Source organism: Pithys albifrons, chromosome 3 (genome assembly GCF_047495875.1).
Source record: "Pithys albifrons albifrons isolate INPA30051 chromosome 3, PitAlb_v1, whole genome shotgun sequence".
Classification (NCBI taxonomy): domain Eukaryota; kingdom Metazoa; phylum Chordata; class Aves; order Passeriformes; family Thamnophilidae; genus Pithys; species Pithys albifrons.
This window is the reverse complement of record NC_092460.1, coordinates 72,888,620-72,909,353: the sequence shown is the minus strand read 5'-3', so window position 1 is coordinate 72,909,353 and position 20,734 is coordinate 72,888,620. Positions and strand designations below refer to the sequence as shown.

The window sequence follows — 20,734 nt, the reverse complement described above, 5'->3', positions numbered from 1 at the left end:
TCCTTTGTGTACAAATATGTGAAGAATTCATAATTTTACAATTATAAAATACGTCTGATCGCATGTTCTAAATATACTGCTCAAAAGATACCAGAGGCTCTGCATTTCAGAACTGTCTATTCCAAAGTGTCCCGGCTTCCCCAGGTCATTTCTCAGGCAAGCAGTGCCAGCTCCAGCCGTGGGGAAAGCAGACTCCAGGGCCTGCCATCAGCAGAGTGTTTGGCACTCTCCTGAGTAAAGCCTGGTAATTCCAGCAGGGGTCGAATGCTGTTCAGTTCTTTATCACTGAAGAAATGACTGCACCATCAGTTACAAAGGAAAACCTCCTGAGTGAAAGGCTGTTGCTATCCAGAAAAAGAAAGAAAAATTGCTGGTTATTGTGCCTTCTAATCAGAAATTACTTCTACACCTCCCTGAGGTCTCCAGGGGACAGGTTATTGTAAAGAACTTTTGCACCACATTAAAATTGAAGGGGATCTTTTTTTTTTTTTTTCAATCCAGTGAAGTTACTGAGCTTTATACTTACGGGTGTAATTAAAGAGTATGTTTGGCTGAAGGTCATGTTCTGGAGTGGCTTTCGTGTCTACTCAGACCAGTAAATGATCAAATACTCCAGCCACATAGGGAAGATTGAAACAGAACTGAAAAGTAGATTTGAGATACGAATTCCAAAAGAGCTTAAAGAATGATTCAGCTAAAGTTCACTGTTTTTTCTTCTCACAGCCAGTAACCAAATACCACTTTTAGAACCTCATATAAAAAGAAAAATAACGTTGGAAAAATAGAAATAAATTTGGTGGTGTACAGTCATGTCTGTATCTGAGCATTTTAAGGTTTAGTATTTTTAGTGATGCCTGATTATCATACAGCTTGTAGGGATTTCCTTTCCCTTTGAAAACAGTCATCAGTGTGTTATGTAGACTATAGAAATATCATTTGAATGCTTTGTAAAATTCAAATACTACAGCTCTACAGTCACAAGATTCATACAGCTTAACAGTGCTGGGCTGCTGCGATTTCTCATTTTTCCTCCCATACCCCATACTTCTCTTCATTTTGGTTTGATAAAGCCCTGTGAGGTAGAATGGTGTCCTTTATGCTTGAAGGCTGCATAGTCCAAGTATTTCTTGCCTATTTTGAATCTTTCTTGGTGTTTGTGTGTGTTATCTTTGTTGAAGGACCTGAACATCCAGTTGCTTTTAAAGGAAGAGAATGGTTTACAGAAATGCACACCAACATGTTTGTGTGCTCTTTTTCAGTTGTTTGTGCTTTCAACCCATTCTTCAGTGCACTCAGGAAGTAGAATGAAACACCAAATACAGGCCAAACTTTCTGTATGGAAAACGTAGCCTGTCTTGCAGTGAGAGAGATATTGTTCATTTTGAGGCATAACTGGAGTAAATACTATTCTGAAAAACATGACATGTATGGTATTTAAATAAGCTGTTTTTTCTAAAATTAAATAGAAATGACTGAAAACAAAGCAAATAATAGATAATACTAAATAATAAAAACTTTATCACAGTGTCATATAAAAGGTAGGAAAAACTGCTGTTCAGAGATGACCTTATGACAGTCATCCACAATGGAACACCATGAGACGCAAGTTACACTGACCAAGTGAATGAACCCCTTTGAGAAACAGTGTCTGTGGGTTAGCTTGACATGGTGCTATGGATTTGAGCTGTTGTTGTCTGTATATTCTGCACTGCGATAGGCACTCCCAGATCTGTTGTAGCTCTGGAGAGCTGGCAGGAGGGACATGGAAAATGTGCTGCCTGCTGGAGGGCCCTGCTGGGTCCTACTTCATATATGAGGGAAGGGCTGAGTTAGACTGCCTAGGTCAGGTCCATTTAGAGTCCGTGCCCAGTCTGGGTGGCATGACTGTGCTTTTCCATTATAGTGTGATAAAGGAGTTTGCTAAGTGATTTCGGTCATCTGAATTACATGTTGTGGTAGACTCTGCTGTAAGAACCATGGCAAGAGATGTGAAAATGATCTCTGCCCTGCTGGTCTCAGGGTCCAAGAGTGGTGCCAATGGAGGTGGAAGGGACTGTGATGAGGAAGCAGGGTATGAGTTGTCAAGTGTGATGGCAGATCTTCCTGTAGACAGTACAGAGTGTCCTAAGGAGATGATATAAACCATGAAATTATAAAAACAAAGAGAAAATCAATTTGTGAGAAAGGGAATTATACTGGACACCGGAGGACCAGGAAATCTAGAGAAAATGGTTCTTGTAGCAGAGAAGGAATAGTTGTAAAAGCAGTCTTATTTATGCTTACTTTTCTGCTACTTTATTATTGCTCAATGTAATACAAAATTAATCACATACAGATCTTTTTACTTGTCCTTAGAGCTTGCACTCTGTAGAATGAATTAAAAAACACATTTTTAAAAGGGTGCACTAACACCAGTATGCACTTACCACTCCTCCAGTGAAGGCCAGAATCACTCATTTCTAGAGATACATTTTTAATAAATAGAGCTGGTAATACAGAAGGTAAGTGCAAATATCAAGAGTAAGTCTTTAAGTAGGTAGGAGATGGATACATTTCAGAAGTCTGTCTTGAGCATGTAAAATAAAGTAGGCATTTTCAACTGCACTAGTACCTGTGGTAATGTCATAAAGCTTAGCAATATCCTTTTTAAAAGTCCATTTCTACACTACCAAGTTCAATAAGATGCAAGTATTTCCCATGAGCCAGAGTTCTGACAACTCTGCGATTCTGAAAGTGATATCCTGAAAGTGATTGTGAATTTATTAGACACAATACATTACAAGTATGTACATCCTTCTGTAAATGTTACCATATGCAGTGGTCTTCAGCAATCTTCATGCCTCCAGCAAAGTCGTGTAACCCATTTTACCCTGCAATTGCACTGCAGCTTGTTCTGGCCATGGTGAAGACAGAAAGCACCAGCTATGATTTCCATCCTGTTCTCACAGTCATGGCAGATGAACTTTAATAATGAGCAGGGCTGGAAATAAATATTGTTAAATTGGGCAAACCAAACATTTTTCCATGATCTTTCAGAACCCACAAATCCGCTTGAGAGTGACTACTCACTCCTCAGCACTGATGACACTTTGAGTATCTTGTGTGCCTTAACAACATACAAAGTCTGCACTGTGCCCTTCCAGCGCTCTGGCCTCAGCAGACTCCAGAGATGCACACAGTTAGTTGTGTGTAGCTGGTGCAGGCAGTGGGCAACAGGGCATTCCTGGACCCATCTTGGTTTGAGTGGGAGCTGCTGCATTGCCTGAGCTGTGTTCCTCTTACAAGTAGGATGCTGTTCTCTCGACACACTGACACAAGGGACTGGAGCCTTGTAGAAAGCTTTATGGTTATAACAGATATTAAAATTGAATTTTTTTAATTAAATCTTAATTTAAAAAGATTCTGCTTTAGTAAAGAGCATAACAAAGCATTGTTTTTCCTTGATAGGCTTTCCTCCAGTTAGTCTTCATATAAATTCATTTACTGTCCTTTTTTTCTTGAAAAAATCCTTTTATAACCAAACTGACAGGTAGTGTTTTATATTATATTGTTGGAATATAAAGTATAATATTTAATTTTATGGACAAACATTAGTAAAAGCATATTAATAAATACAAGGGATTCAGGTCTGATGCGTTCCCCCGTCCCCCTCCACTAGGGTTTCTTTTTGCAGAAATGTCTGATAACTATCACGTTATTATGTAGAATCTCATTACAGGAATACCTTCAGATAAATTTTACATTTGAGATTTAAATGAAAATACGGGAGAAAAAAGATGTTAAACCATAGCTTGGCTTTTTTAAGTTATGTAGGCATCCTCTACCTTAATAGAGAAAAACAAAAATAGTGGAAATAAATCTCCCTCCATTTCAAGATGAAAGTATATACACAGGCAAATTGCCTTCATTGTTTCTGCTGTTAAGGAGCACATGATGGTCAATCCTGGAGCCATGACCACCCTTTGAATTCCACTAGGTTGTACAGGTCACTGTAGGCAATAAACTGATGGTGTGAAGTGCAGTAAGCTGATGATTCTTTCTTTCCTCCTTGCCTCTCTCAGACTTGTTGATGTGCTTTGAAAAATGACAGCACTATCCAGTGGATTTCATTTTTACATATGTGTTCATCTGCAGTGTTTTCGTTGTGTAATTTCAAAGTATTTAATATCAATGGAGAAAAAGTAAATCTCACGTTTTCACTCCCGTAGGCTCTGGTGTAGTTGTGCTGTAATGGAACTGTCATACACCTGCCGGAACCAGCCCTGCGATTCAGGCTGTTCAGTTGTGTGATGTGTTTTGTCAGGGCTATTTTGGGCAATGTTGTCAGTGGGCTGCTATAGAAAAGCTTGTGGTTGCTGAAGCACTGGATGACTGTAGGAGAGCTGGAGTAGCACTTACTACTCTAAAGAGAACAAAAATAGTTCAGAAACCAGAGTTCTCTCAAAAGCCAAAAACCCCACTTTGATGTGAAAGGGGAGTAATGGAAGAAGGACTTCAGTCCCTCAAGTGTGATTCAGCATCACTGTGTCTGTGTCTGGCATAATTTGGCACTTGATGCCATGTGTGTGTGTGTGTGTGTATGTGTGTGTGTGTCTCTCTGTTAGCAGAGCTGGCTGGCTGCCAACATCTGCAGAAATCCGTGTAATCCTCTCTCTAGGGAGGAACCTGCTCTCTGGGGCAGAGGGTCCTGTACAGCTTCTGCTGCATTTTCCCCTGCTGCACCTCCTGCTATCACTGACCCTTCTGTCCTATTTCAGCTCCCCTAAAGTATCAAAATAGAGCTGAAATACCTAACTTTGAAGTTTCAGTTTTCCATCCAGGTAACAGGCTATAGTGGATTTCCTTATCTGAAATTGAAACCCTAATTTTGAAATAGCTTTGGTTTTGAAAGACTAAACTTAAGGATGCAGAAGCAGCAGGGCCAATGACAACAGGAGTCTAACCATAAGAAAGTTCATGAAATGTTAATACTTTTCTTGGATGACATTGCATATACAGAACTGAGCTCCAGATTTTGTGACATGTCATTTAAAACTGAATGTAGCATTTTAGTCTCTTCTTATATTTTTTTGCTGGTTCCCAGCTGTCCTAAAGCCTTACTTATTTGAATAGACTTAACTGTGAAAAAAGTCTATTAAAAGTGTTCCCAGTCTGAGTATGCCCTGGTTTTAGTAATTAATCAGTCACCATGTCCATCTGAATTGTGGCATGTTTTTTCTCCATTTGTTTTCTGCTAAACGCAGCTTTCTTGGAAATTATTTAGTTATGTGAATTTCAGAAATGTAGTTTGCTTGCTAGAGAATACTCTGGTCTAGGAAAAATGAGTTTCTGGTCAGTATTCTCGTGAAACATACTGGAGAGACATGGGAGTTGGGGAATTATTTCCCTCCCTAATTTCCCAAGCTTTGAAAAAGTAAAAGCACAGGAGAAATTAGATTTGAGAAAAACATGACCTGCTGGGTTCTATTGTTAAGGTTTCCTTAATAAAATAAAAAAACCCCAGTAGTAAAAGAAAAAGCAGATTGGACCACTCTGTCAAATGGAAACAAGCCTTTTTGGGGAGCTTTTCACCAAAAATACATAATTACAGGAAGTAAACCAGGAAAGAAAATAGAAATAATTTCATAAATGATCTCAAAGGAAGGAAGCAGACAGGTTAGCCATCTGTGCACATCTTGCTGTGTTGTTCCTGTAGCAGGCACCTTCTTAATATTTTGTAAACCATTTTCATCTTCCAGAAATTCTCATCCACATAAAGTCCTCATCATCCTCATTAGTGGTTTGTCTCCCCCCCCCCGCCCCCTGCCAGTGAATGTGTCATATACAACATAAATTCCCTTCCAAAAGCTTTAATTTACTGACTCCAAAAATTCTTATATCTCTAAACTCATTCTTCAGTTGGAAAACATTTCAAAATTTGTGCCTTTTTTTTCATTATGTGACTTGTTTTGGAGAATTACCATGTAAACAAAATGTGAGAAATTAATTTCAAGCCTAGTAATGAGAGATCTGAAATAGATTGGAGGAACCAATTCCCACTTACAATAAAAATGGAATCTTAGCTGTAGAGATTTCTTCCCAGATTATCAATTGTGTAAAGGAGTCCCAGTGTGAATAGTGTTTAGTAACACTTAAGCATTCAAGTAATTCACTTAGTTTTTGGGAAATACAAGCATGTTTCGAAGTCCATTAGGACATTTATAATTTTCTTTTCTAATGCTGTTTTTGGCTACCAACTTTTAGCCAACCAACTTGGTCAATATAGCCAGATTTTATAACCCACCACTCAGGCCAGGCCAAAGCTCACAGCAGGCATGAAAGTTTACTGGGCATGGTTCAGCCAGTTGTGAGGCACAACTCAGCCTTGACACAAACAGAACTGGAGTTTGACAGGGGTGTAAACAGAGATATGTTGTCTTTCAGTGGCATTAAAAGGGAAATGATAACTTCCTTTAAAGTTGTGTCTTACATAACCTTTTATTCTGAAGCTTAGCCTTGATATCTAAACATATAGCTGATGTATGTGTGCTCCTGCATGGGCAAAAACAAACAATAAATCAAATCTAGATTTATTTTTTTTTTTGTAATCCATCATTTTTGAATTATGCAAACATATGCTCCCTGGTTTCAAGGGACCGTACTGGGGAGGGCAGGGTTCAAAGCACATGCTTGGAGTGCAGGAATTTCACAAGCAGTGTGAATCTGTTCTTGCAGTACTTTTATGATGTGCAATGATGAATTAACTTCTCTGAGTTCATATTGTAAGGGGAAACCTAGGAGGATGCGGTCACTGTTGAGGTTGTAGAGTTAGTACAGGATGCTGAATCCAATTTGATTGGTGAAAAATTTTAGAGCAGAATTTCGCTGTTATTTTGCAAATTCATATGGAAGAAATTATTTATTTATTGGTACAGGCTTTCTAGAAATGACAAGTAAGAGAGAAACTTGAAACTTACATGTAGCATCATGTAATGAAATCAACATTCATTTTTCCTAACTCCTATTTTTTATGAGATATAAGCACCACAAGGCTAAAGTTCAGTGCTTTGTTTTGCCAGTGGAGAAATTTGTTTATTATGAATCATAGAAATAGAAAACAGATGATCAGAAATTCAGAACAGTTATTCTCCCCCAGTAACTGTGCCATAGTTAAGGTAATATTGTTTACATTGCCATCATTCTCACTCCCCTCCAGTCTGAGGAAATTGCAAGTGTAACCATGAACTCTGCAGAAAAAGAAAATGTGCTTTCCACCCACTGCTTCTTTCCACCTATATTCACTAAAACATTGCCTTGCCTTGAGGAAGTCAAGTCTAAAGGTGTGTGGTTCCATCTAGTTTATCTTGGGGCACAGGTCAGTCTCCTCAGCAGATAATTATTCATGCTTGTTACATTTTTGTTATGAGGCTAATCATAGATCCAAGTCTATACATCATAACATTAAGATACATATTTTGATGCTTTTACGGTATTGCTTCAGAAAAGAGATGACTCTTTGATGAAGGTCTGGTCTGGCTGCATACCCAATATGTGGATAGGTTTTTCATAACTTTCAGCTTTTAAGCCCAGGAGGGAAGCAGAATAGAATAAAAGAGGAAATGGACTATAAGGGATGCTGTGGTAAACGAGAGTTAGTGTTTTCTGGGTCTAGAATGCCAGTTGTGCCAAACAGTGTGAAATCACACATAGTGGTTTTACAGGAGAGAGTTGGTTCACTGGATACCAAGATAAAATGGTTAAATCATTCAACATGGAATATAAGTTGGTATTTCAGAAACTGGGCAGTAAAGAAAGAAAATAAGTGTTTTTTACTTAAGACATTTGGAAGGGCACACCCACGTGGGGACAGCCCTTCCCAAATCTTTGTTCGCGAAGCTGAGCCACACACACACATTTTTAGACTTAGAGGAATCATTCTCTGTTTTTTGTTTATTTTTAACGTAAAAAAAAAGCCTCTGTGGAAAAGTAGTTTGATCAGGGAGTGTGTAATGCAACAAAAACAGTTTTGATTTTAGTTCTGATTGAGTCCAACCCAAGTGATCAGTATCTTACTGGAATTAATATCTGACATTTAGAGATGGTAGTTCATGTGACAGGAATTAATAATACAAGTTCAGTTCTCAGCGAACTGATTTTACATAAAATAATACTTTCATTAATTGATTCATTTCAGAGAAGTGAAAAAATTTGCCTTATTAACCCAAGAGAAGCTGATTTACCCTGGCTGTGTACATTTGAGATTTACATTAGTAGAATGGCAAAGAAAGCCCATGACAGGCTTCATGAGTAACTAGTTTTCCAGAGAAATATTTAATGAAAAACAAACCCCTGCATATTGTTTAGCCTGTTTTTAAGAAAATAGGACCTAGGCAATTGTACAGTCACTGGTGTTTCTCTGGCAACTTTTGAACCTCTTGTGCAATTTCGACTTCCTACTTGAGGAAGAATGGAGTTTTCCAAAATAACTGCACATGGCCCTGTTAAGGAGGAGTGTTACCTGTTCTGCTGGGAGCACACACAGCTGCAGACCTGCCTGTGCCTTGATAAGGTCTTAAGCAACTTACATGGCTGGTTGTTGGACGCTGTAAGTGGAAGGCAATTTACAGAGCATGGACATCAGTTGTCCATCAATTAAACAGTAATATGTTTATTCCTGAGGCTTGATAGTTGTGGTAGTGGTATTTGGAATATCCCATCTGATTTTGTCAGAGAAACAAATCAGTTAGAGATGCAGAATTATTAGTGATTTTTCTTTTTGTCTTCCAGTTTGAGTTCTTAGACTGAGTTATTTACCATCCTGCTATCTGGCAGAAAGTTTAAGGCATCCTACTCCAACTAATACCAAAAATTGTTTGGTTGGTTCCAAGCAGCAGATACAATGTAATTTCTGATTCTTAAGTACAGTTAAATCCAGATCTTTCTAGTTTCGAGGATGCACGGACCATCTAATAATCCCACAGTGAAGAATTGCATAATTCATTAAAAATTTGTGCACTGTATCATAGAAACAAGGGCAGATAAAACAACTTGCTCTTCCCAGTAAACCCAGGCCTGGGTAACAAACTGAGAAGTGGTGACAGTTTTATGTTCTCTGGAGTAGAAATTAATTACTCTTTCTAGACCAGATGAATTAGAGTTTAGAAGGTAAAGCAGGCTGCCTCTGAAGTCCAGAAGTCAGCAATCAGAAAACTTAAATGATGTGGAACTCATAATTTTCTGCAATATTTCTTTCTGTTGATCCCAGTGGTAATTAAGTCTGAATGATTTGGCAGTTCTTGGAACACTTTTATCAAATTCCACAGTGATGCATTGAAGGTCTCCATGTCCAGAGGTGAACAGGGTTGTTACCGTAACTGCCTGAGCAGGTTGAATGTACTTTGCTAACATTATTCTCAAGGGTAACATATGATTTTTCTTTCATGCACTAACGGAAATATATTACAGATCTTTGACAGCCCTAAATTTGGAGGCCCTTGATAAATTGTTTGAGCTTAGTTTGCTCTGGCAAACCTTTTTGAGTTGATGATTTTTATTTCAGCAAATGTTTCTATTGCAGCCATTTTTTCAAACTATCATGTTACCTTTCAAGCAAATATAGTAGTGCTACAATACATGAGAGTGAGGGAAGTCAGTAAACGTTTGATTTTCTCCAACTTCCTGTCATGTTTGGTCTGAAATAGGAAAGCACTCTTCATATCTGTCTTTAACTGGGCTAGCAATTTCTGTGGTCAGTGGTGAAGAACATCCTTGGAAATACCACCCTAGGCTGAAATACTGGTACATGATTGAAATACCCCCTAAATCTTTATAGATGTGCCCTTATAATGATATAGTATGCAGGGTGATGTCAATTCTCTGGCTGTAACACCTTATATGTGACTGAAATTTGTTCACATGAGTCTGAGTCATTTGGGGGTGGGACTAAACTGAAACAAGTATGTTGTGGTTTAAACCCCTGCAGGCAGCTGAGCACCAAGAGCCACTGGCTCACTATCCATGTTGGGGTGGGGGAGAGAATCCGTAGACTAAAGGTGAGAAAACTCACAGGCTGAAATCAAAACAGGTAAAGCAGAAGCTGCACACACCAACAAAGCAAAACAAGGAATTCATTCCCACTTCCCAGGGGCAGGCAGGTGTTCAGCCATCCCCAGGAAAGCAGGGCTCTGTCATGGGTTAGCGGTGACTGGGGAAGACAAATGCCATCACTCCAAACATCCCCCTCTTCTTCCTTCTTCCCCCAGCTTTACATGCTGACCATGACACCAGATGAGGTCAGCTGGGGTCAGCTGTCCTGGCTCTGTCCCCTCCCAACTCCTTGTGCACCCCCAGCCTCCTCACTGGTGGGATGGGGTGAGAGGCAGAAAAGACCTTGACTCTGTGTAAGCTCCCCACAGCAATAGCTAAAACATCCCTGTGTGACCAACACTGTTGCCAGCACAAATCCAAAACACAGCCCTAGACCAGCTACTGTGATGAAAATTAGCTATCCCAGCCAAAACCAGCACAGGCTGGAACAGAGACACCTCACAAACCCTTGTGCATCTAATGCTCAAAGTCTAATTATATGCAAAAGATATGGCTGTCCAAACATACTCACTGGATCACTGAAATCCAGTAAATAATAATCTAGATTTGTCCTTCAGTGAAATGGCAGGTTTAAAGATACACAAATGTCAGTAAAGTCAGAGCTTGAAAATACCACTTAATAATGAATGGCTCAGAGAGAACGTCTTGATGTTGGGTGTAGAATAAAATTTACTAATTCCTTGAAAAATACAGGTTACCATTTAAATATTCCCATCTTTTTAGAGAACCTTATTTCATTTCCCAAGATGGTATGGGGGTGGTGAGGGTAGCTATGAAATAGATTTTTTTCTTGGGTTTCTGATGTTTGATGAGCATCAAAGTAACACAGAAATGAGGGGGCTTGCAGTTTAGAGTGGTTCTAACTTGGCTCCTGCTGAGAAATTTGGAATACTAGATCTCTCTCACACACAGGACATTACAAAGAGACTTTTAATGTTTTCTAGTGCTATAGTATGTGGTAGAATGGTGACTTACATAACTAAGGTTTATGCTACCACATGGTTTCTGGAACAGTACTAACAAAACAAGCTTGGAGATTCTCTAGAAAAAAGGGTGGTTTAATCAAAAAGAAAAAAAATCATGTCTTTGTCAAATAGCACAATGTCTTTGGTTTTCCCTTTTTTTTTTAACCTCTTTTTGTATTTACAACAACAGAATTTCATATTTATATTTCACTTGCCACAGGGGGATCTTTTGGCCTTGCCAGAATCAATTTCTGTCTTGCACACTCTGGTGAGTAATACCATTATCTGAAAGTAGTAAGCTAGAGATTTCCTAAGAGATGGAGAGGATCTCCTTCTGTATTGTTTGGACTAGACAATATGCTCTTCAAATGCAAATTGTTTATATTATTTCAATAATATTTTAATATGTTGGAAATCCTCTTAGCAACACCACAGATGAGTCAGGGGTAGAACAATGATATAAACAACTATGTGCTGTTTGTATGTGCTCAGTTTCTGAAGAAAGATTAAATAAGGTCCCAGTCCTGCTGCAGGATTATTTGTGTGAATAGAGTTCCTGATATGCAAATCTTTTCAGGATAAGTCTTTTTAATTTCTCAGCAGGAGCTGTATCTGCCTCTCTGCTTTATGATACACCTCCAGTATGAATGCCTAACTAATAATACACAATTTTAATTCCTTGTGAAAGCAGTGCCATGGCTTTGGCCATGAGTTAAATTCAGAATAGATGGGAAACAAGCATTACAGAGGCTCTTAGCACACTGATGATGCTCTCTTTTGCACTGGAAGGTTGTCTTGTTTACAGCCTGGGTTTGCAGTGGGCTCATCTGAAGAAGGGTGAGACCTTGGATATCCACTGCTCAAGGATTTTGTCACTTGTGTTTGCAGACCTCAGTATCTAATGAAGCAGCCTGGAGCTTGTGGAAGGTGATGAGATGTAAAAATTTCTTAAACTCGTCTTAAGTAGCAGTGGCAGCTGGAAGTGCAGTTTTTTCTGTCTGTTTTAGGAGCTCTGGTCGAGGCAGGGCTCTGGTGCTCAGCCTGGGGCTGCAGGGCCTGTGCTTCTGTTACAGGGACAGAGGTAGCTGGGAGTCATACGTGGAGCCAAGGGTTTATCTTTATCCTAACTATAGTCTTAACTTTCTCATCAAATTACAGAGTTATGTTAGTCCAGCTCTGCTGGTACAGATAATAATACAGTTTAGACACAGACTTTCAAGTGCCTGTCCCCTCTGTGGTGTGTGCTCACCCTTTTAGCATCCTGTGAGTCTGCAGGCCGATGGTGTCGATACCTCTCAGGGAGAAGTGGAGGGGCAGATGAGTGAGGTTATGATGAGCCATTAGCACACTGGTGCAAGGACAGGTTTCATGCTAAAGTCCCTTACTGCCTCCTCATAAATCCACTTAGAGATATTTTTGCAAGCTTCCTAGCACAGTTGGCTTACTTTCACTTTATTGATTCCTGGTTCCACATCATACTTGTTTTTGTTAACTGCTACTGAAACTGGTTTTACCCAACTCACTCCTTATGCTGTGATTTGTATATGCTAGCTGATATTTTCCTATGCCAATGTTGTGCTACACTTTGGGTTTTTTCCTCGGGTTGTGGATAGTTCTGTGATTTTTCCATGACTCTACAGTTAACACTTTATGCAAAAGTTCAGAGTTTGTTTTTTTTTTCAAAATCCTTGGAAATGGGAAGGAAGCCTGGAGTGAAAGAACTTTCTGAATATTGGGCTTTTGATTAAATGAAATTGTGTACACCAGTGCATACCTTCCAGTGAATGCAGCTGTTTTTTAAGTGAACCTAAGCCGGACCTTTAGCATTTGAGCTTGGTTAGTTTAGCATCTCCAGGAAGGCTGGTGTGACCACTAAAATAGCCCCAGAAAGAGGTAAACTATGTCAACTTTTTTTCCGTTTTCAAGCATTTGTGGGTTTTTGTAGTTGTTTGTTTGTTTGTTTGTGGTTTGGTTTTGTTTGTTTTGGTTTTTTGTTTGTTTGGTTGGTTTGGGTGAGTTTTGTTAAGAACTTGTGGGATAGACTGTATGTGTTGGAAAATGAAAGAAGATATTTAAGTTCGAATGCAATTTATGTCTTTAGAACTGCTTTGTCTTATGGTTGGTACTAAGGTAATTTATTTTATTGTGGCAAACTAGCATATTGATTTCCAGTTGAACTTTAATATCTCTAGGTAGGTAACAGCTTTGCATGTCTTTGAAGCTTGGAAAATCTAAGCTCCTTGACATGCAGAAAAAACAATGCTTTTTTTTTTTAATTCATGCAGTCCTCTACATACTGTATCCCCATCCAGAAGCCATTCCTAAGCAAATCCTAAATATACAAATATCTTTTTGATGTAAACAAAGTAATTGTCTTTCAGTTTGGTAAAGTTCTTATCTTCCCTTTGTTTCTTTTCCATGGATGATGTTTTGCATGACATACTCCTGCTATAGTGTTCCCCACAATGGATTAATATATGTAACAAGTACTATAAAAAAGCTTTTCTCTGAGTGCAGGTTAATTTATAATGGCCTTTTTTTGACATTGCTATGCACAGCCAGTGCCTCGTGCTGAGAACTGATGACTTCTGATTAGCATAGTCTGAAAGTGACTTTTTCAAGAGCTAGTTATGATGGTTTAGGCAGTATTGTGTTGAGCAGCAGTCTGTCTATGTCTCAACTCTCTCTCTTGCCTCACACTGTGTTTGAAGCTGAAGAAGTGAGCAAAGATGATCTAAAATTCTGTGTATTTTTTAAAATTTTTAGTTTTCATGTATGGAGATTCAAGAAAATCAATTATCTTTTACAGCACACTGTGAATGGGAAAAGTGGGATAAAACTGAAGAAAAAAATTCTGCCTGTCTTCATTATGTTGTGAGCTAAAATTATCCAACCATGTTTTCATAACACCTGATGCAATATTGTCTGTCTTCATAAAATGAATACCATCGCTTCCCAGGTGACTCAGTGGCTCAATTCACTATCAATAGATACAAATAATGAGACTTCCAGTGCTGTTGCTTAAATATGAAAGAGGAGTCTACTTTCAGTTCCCAGAGTCACCTGTGGAAGATGGCTCATTTAGTCACCAGGAGTGAATCTTGGAGCATCTCCCTCCATCCACTGTGCCCGTGGCAAGCAGGGAGGTGCTGAGCTGTGAGGACTACATTAATGTCCATTGATTTCTTCAACCTTTTTATTGCTTCCTACATTGCATGGCAGTCACAAGCTTCAGTTGAAGAAAGGAATGTAAATCTATTAACAAATGCAGAGTTTGGTATAACACAAATGGATATTGGAAAACAATATATAGAAGGTTATGTAGTAGTGTTAGGGAGTTTCACTGAATATGGTAGGAAAGAGTTCTCAAGCCTTTATGGTAGAAAAATACATAGTTATCTAAGGAAACTTTAATAAGAAATGGACATTTGGGGCCTAGCTAAAACCACTATAAAATGCTTGCCATTTTAGGAAACCATTAAAACCTTGTTGGTTTTTTCTGCCTTTTTTCACCCCAGATAGTAAGTTATGAAGCAAACAGGTAAACCATTTTATGTAGATCTGGAAGAATGACAAAATACATTGCATTATTCTGATGGTGTACACGATAACTTGTTACTCCACCAACCTCCTATTTGAGATAAATGTGTTTCTAAAAACCAGTTTTCAGAGCTACTAAGACTTCAAACCATGCAAATATGCACTCAGCAAGGAAATAAACAGAGACTAAAACTTAGCAAAGTGAGACTTTTTGTGGCTCTGTAAGAGAAATTAAATTTTTTTTGTTCACAGAGTGTCAGGAGCAGTTCACAAGGAGGTAGAAAAAGAAATGATTTTTATAGATGAGCAGTATTTTGGTACTCTGTCCAGGTCAGCAGCAGCAGAAGGATTAAGCCTTAACATGTACACTGACTCACTCTCAAAGAAAAAGAAGGTACAGTCATGGTCTTCTCTCAGCACAGTGAAAAGACTGTGACATTGAGCTTCAGGAGACAAGGTGCCACAAGGAAGTTGTGTCGCTACACAGACATGCAGCAAAAAGAGAGAAGTGGAATTACATAATGTAATGCAGCCTTATGAGAAATTACCACATTTCTTCAATCTTGGCGAATGGTCATCAGTCACTGACAAGTGGATCTGATTCTGGGTTGCAGTAAATCAGAGTGTGAGAGAAACAGAGTAGCAAACACACTTTGATAAGCTGCCTCCCAAGTAGTACAGCTTGGGAGCCTGAATGCTTTGGGTATTTATTTGTGTCATCCATAGAAGCAGCAATTGGACTTTATATATCTAAAAAAATTCCTTTGCTCACATTCACATACTTAAATCATTGACGATTTGGCTATTAACACAATTAAAAATTCTGTTCATAATAGAGATGAACTGCAGTTACAAAAGAATGTAAAATACAGGCATGGGAGTCAGCTGGAAATCTCTTTGCTTTATGTAGCCACCTTCTGGAGCAAGTTCTCTGTATGATACAATGTCTTGGGCTGCACTAAATCTTGGAAGCATTTGAAAAATTGCAAGTAGTGCCACTGTAGTGTAGTTCCTACCTTGTATCCATTGATCGAGTAGTATAGAGGATGTTACTCCTGAACTACTAAGAGAGGCAATGAAGATTTAGAGATAGTTTGACTATTTACAGCTGTGAATCACAGGTTTGGGAAGGAGAAATCAAAGCTAAAGTTGTATAATTTTTTTGAATCTTTCTGGAAGGGCATGCCAAAACTTGACATGTAGAGACAAATCAAAGGAAGGCTCACAAGAGATACTACAGAGGGAAGAATGAAATATATTGGAAAAAGTAAGAGTTTGGTGATGGTGTACCAGCATGTGTCTGAGCAGGCATCTGTCTAATTTACTGCAGGAGAGAGCTCTAGGATCAAGTTTCTCTGATAAGGAGTTAATAGCTTGAAAAAATAGCTAAATGTGCACCCAGTCTTATTTTTAAAGGTAGTCTATAATAGCTTGTATTCCAAGTAATCAGGAAAAATAAAACTACACAAACTTAATCTGTTTTTGAACTTTTAATTTTGGTAGAATTTTATGAGTATGTCTTATATTTAGACAGGAAAGTGACTAGCTGGAAACCAACTTGTTTATGAGTTGCTGCAAAAATCTGGAAAAAGCTAAACAGAATTGGTAATTAAAAAACTGAAGATTGAGCAAAGAACTAAATCCTGTCTTTATTCAATTCTAGCTCCTGCCTCTGGATCTGCATGGAAACAGAGCCCACCTTATTAGAGGTTTGTGCCTTTTCTTTTCTCAGTTTTTGCATATAATTTGTAAAGTAATTATTTATTACCATGTTTATGTAACAAACTGAAAGATGTGATTTTCTTAGGAACAAATAATTAGTCCCAGTCAAATGGACGAAGTGATTAAAACACTGTTAATTCCGAAATGTATGCTGAAGTAATGCACAGAAGCAGAGTTGTGCTTTTGACCTCAGCAATGTTCAAATGTTACCTCTATAGAAATATAACTTTGTAGCATTAGGTCTTTTGACAAGGCTTTTTTATTTAAATGGTTCTCTGTTTTGAATTGATCTTTGATATGTATACCCATGTCCATCAGTTGCTATTTGAAGGTTGGAGTTATCTGTACTTCTGAGACTGGATCTGTCATGAAAGCCTCAGTGAAAAAACTTTTTGTTTGTGTAATACAGGAACATAGGACCTGATCTGTATTTATTTTGGCTCTTCAGAAATTACCTGTTGGGTTCTACAATGTGTATATGTTGTTTATATGTTTGGAACATGGAAGGTGGTACCCAGAGATTGGGTTAGAGAAGGCTGAAGCCTCTCCTTCCATGGCTCTGTATGTACATACTGCTGTGCAGTAGGAGCCCATAGGTCAGTGATGACTGTTCACTGCAGGAAGTAAATATATGGGCTACTATATAAAGTCCTGTTACACTACAATAAGCAACATTTCATGCCTCTGAGGAAACTAGTCTGGTGGGATGGACAGTTAAAATACTAGTGGCAGCTCAGTGGAGCGTAGTGATTTCTAACCCATCTGGTTTCCCATAGGAATATACTTAGCTTTTCATTGGGGATGTGCAGGTATGACTTTTTCCCCTGGAGTGCACTTAAAGATTGCATTAAGTTAATGTACATACCTAGGACAGTCATTCGAGTAAGAACATAAACAAGAGGCATTTTAATATATGGTTTGAAATGCCTGAAGAGAAGTTTACTGTTCTTTTGCAGAATGGGACGAGAGGAAGTCATGGCTTCTAATGACAAAACATGGTTCCTTGTCTTAAAGTTATTTAGTACTGGCATATTTAACTTCTATGTCTTTTACCTTCTTGAACTTCATTTGTTTGCTGCTGCTGGACAAGTAAAACACCAGCACAGAGTAATGCTGTAGTGAATCCTGAAGGTACCTTCTCTAGCCCAAATCTTAGTGAGAGTCTGAACCTTGGTGTCTTTGACTGATATATTGACAAACTATTTTGTTGAATATTTCTGTAGTACTGAACCCAAGATATCTATGTAATATAACCAAATGACAGTAATTCTTCTTATGCATTAGAGGTTTTTGTGAAATACTTCTTTGCATTTCTATTTCACATACTGCTTCAGTTAATTTTAATTTAATCAACAAATTAATGTAGATCAAACTTAATTTTTTAGTCATCATTAGCTAGCCTGTCTGAAAACTAATAAATCTCCGATTTTACTGTTTAACTCATTCTTACAAGAGTCAAATATTTATCTCTTTTGTCCGTTTCCAAATTTTTTGTATATGTAACAGTATATACATTATATATTGTGTAATGAATATACATTTATTATGCAATATGACATGAGTATATTGTTCGATGCTAGTGAAATGACATATGTTTTTGGCGTAATTTCAATCTTTGACCTTGATTTATCATGTAACTCTTCCATTCAGCTGTTTTTTTATTTACATTCTATAAAGATGGTTTCTACATTAACAAAGACATAAGTGCAGCTTATTAATAGTTACTTGTGACTGCAGTTGCCTGATCAGTGTTTCTGGAAGTTTGGCAATGCCTTTCCATTTGGATTATGAGTATGACATCAAACCACACTGTCATAGTTCCAGTCCTTACAGAACTGTTTTTAGGCTCTTACTTTCATTTACAGATGTAGGTGAAGCTCCTTATCGGCCAGATCTGATGGAGCTCATAGCTGGCCTTGTGTGACAGTGCAGGAGCCTGGTGTGTTTCTCAAACTTGCAGCAATGCATGCTGCTGCAACCAGACTTTCATAGCAGTTCTGTCCTCCCTCTGTGCTTATAAATGCATCTTTTTTTTTCCATGGGACAAATGTTTCTGAGACAGATCTTTCACTCCTGAAACCTGTTCTGTATCTGAAATGAGATACATCAGATTGTTCTTGCACACCTTTTCTGCTTGAGAAAGAGTTTATCCACCTTTGTTGCACTATTCCTCAATTTTCCAAAGTACATGTTGTCATACTTTTCTTATCGATAAGCCCATAACTGGCATGGCACAGGCTGTTGCTCTCTTATTGAAGAACTGCTTATTGCTCTGTATGAATGAGCTCCTGATCCCAGGAGCAGCTGGATATACCTCATGCTTTTTGTCTTCACCAAAATGGCCAGAGTCTCACGCTGTTTCTAATTTATTATTGTCATCAGTAAAAATGATTATTATGTTTATTCTCTGTGTGGAAAAAAAGAGCAACGTGAAGGACAGGTGTCCTTATGGAGGTGTGGGAGGTGGAAATGCAGGAGTCTGCACTTCCCTACAGTGGCAGATAGCATTGTTTATTTTCCTGATGGGAGAGTGCACCTGCCTGCAGGCCCATCAGTACTGCCATGGGTCTGTGCAGCTGCAGCAAGCACAGGTCAGGTGTAAGGTAATCCAGTACTTCTCCCCAGGGGAGGAAGCAGCTGGGAGTAAGCTACCTATGTCCCTGCACAGCTTTCTCCTGAGCCCCAGGGATGCAGAGAGGTAGCAGGTCACATGCTAAGCATATTATTAGCTGTGTTCACCATCTTTAGACAATGACTGTCATGTAAAATGACAGAGCCTGGGGGTGGAGCAGCACAGCTGTAATGCGACACTGTGGCTCCCTATTCCTCTCTGACCTTATGGCAATAGACACTGTTGTGTAGGGTCTGTCAGTCCTTCATGTTGTGTTCAGGACTGGGAGAGATGCTGAGCTGCCACAGAGGAGCACTTTCTGGCAGGACTGAGCACTGAGGACACTGTTTGTCTGCAGGCAAGTGGCACAAGGTACTTGTTGTGTGCCCCTCCCACAGTCTGACTCAGAGACATGATTTTGTGGTAAGACCAAGCACAATGACTCTCATCTATTTGATGAGAAAGTTGTAGAGGCAAGTCTATCATTCATCATGTATTCAGCAGAAGTTCTGCTGTTGGGGTAATGATTGAATACGCTGTAGCATCTCATGTAGCAAAGCTCTTTGATGTTTGCTGTGAGCTAATGAAATACACAGACATTCAAAACTAATGCTTTCCATATATAGTTGTATTTCTGTGAAGTAATACAGTATCTTCCTATTAAAATTAGGCATTGCAGTGCCTCAAATCTTTAAAGATTAGATCTGTATTTGGATATAACTGTTACTTCAGACTAAATATTTCTCAGTAATCTTGCAGAATTTATTTTAAATATATTCAGATGAGCATCAACAGTTACAATCAACATTTTCCTGGAAAGGCCTTCATAGGATACATTGTGATTATTATACATTAGTTTCTGTAACTGTGCAGCTGCCTTTTATATTGGAGGCATTATTTTCAAATTGCTAAAGTATTTTAAAAGTGATGCTCTTGGTAGAGGCCAAAAAAAAAAGCAAAGTACAAAGGCCAGTCTGTTTTCCACATAGTAGATTTTTGTTCAAGAGTTTGTGCCAGCCAGTACAGAGAGTGCAATATTATCTTATTCCACTCAAGAGAAATGAATTACTCAACTGCTTCAGCTCCTGCAGCTTCACATTGTTATCCCGATATTGCTGAAGTGGTGTGCACTTCTTCATGGAGCAGCCAGTGTAACTGGCAGAAATGTAAATGTGTAGCATTGTCTTCTTACAAAAGATCTTCACCTGTGAGCTGTTCTGGATATGCCCCTGCTTTCCCAACACTGCAGTTAATTTTGTGTTTGAGATTTTTGTGTTTAAAAGAAAACCAGTAGATTTTTTTTTCAACAGTAACTCTGCACAGCAATATCTATTAAAACTGCTGCACATTTGCAGAAATGGAGCTATTGATTGATATACTGTGACAGCCCAGGTTATTTATCTTGCCTTTTTTCTGTTCAGAAAATTTAGTTTAGGCTTGTAATTTCCTTGGGTGTTTGGAACAGGTAGGGACTGTGAAAAGATGAGGTAGATCCAACTAAGATTGTCTGATTCAATTACATTTGTTTTTTCAATGCATTTTCCTGTGAGATGTAGCACTGTGTGCCTTCAAAAATTAATCTTTTTAAAAGTTTGTATTTGCAGGTACATACATGCTTTGGTGTGGTTAAAACTGCAATTTCTTAACATGCCTCAGTACTGTTAGACCCCACTTGGAGTAAAAATGTGACTGGCACACTACCTGAAGGGCACCTCCCCAGTGCTGCTGCCACTGGTGATAAAACCCTTTAACTTTGCCAGGACAGCACTGAAGCACATATGTAGCTGTTGCAAAGCAGAGAGTAGAATCA

At 38.6% G+C, this 20,734-nt stretch overlaps 1 protein-coding gene across 1 annotated transcript in view; it reads left to right on the top strand.

The window, feature by feature from the left end:
* The window catches only part of CNTN1 (contactin 1), a 223,267-nt gene that overhangs the window by 50,859 nt on the left and 151,674 nt on the right, over positions 1-20,734 (top strand). Inside the window, exon 2 of the mRNA XM_071552378.1 lies at positions 16,255-16,300. The gene's annotated coding sequence lies outside the window, so the exon portion shown is untranslated. The remainder of the gene's footprint in view (positions 1-16,254; positions 16,301-20,734) is intronic.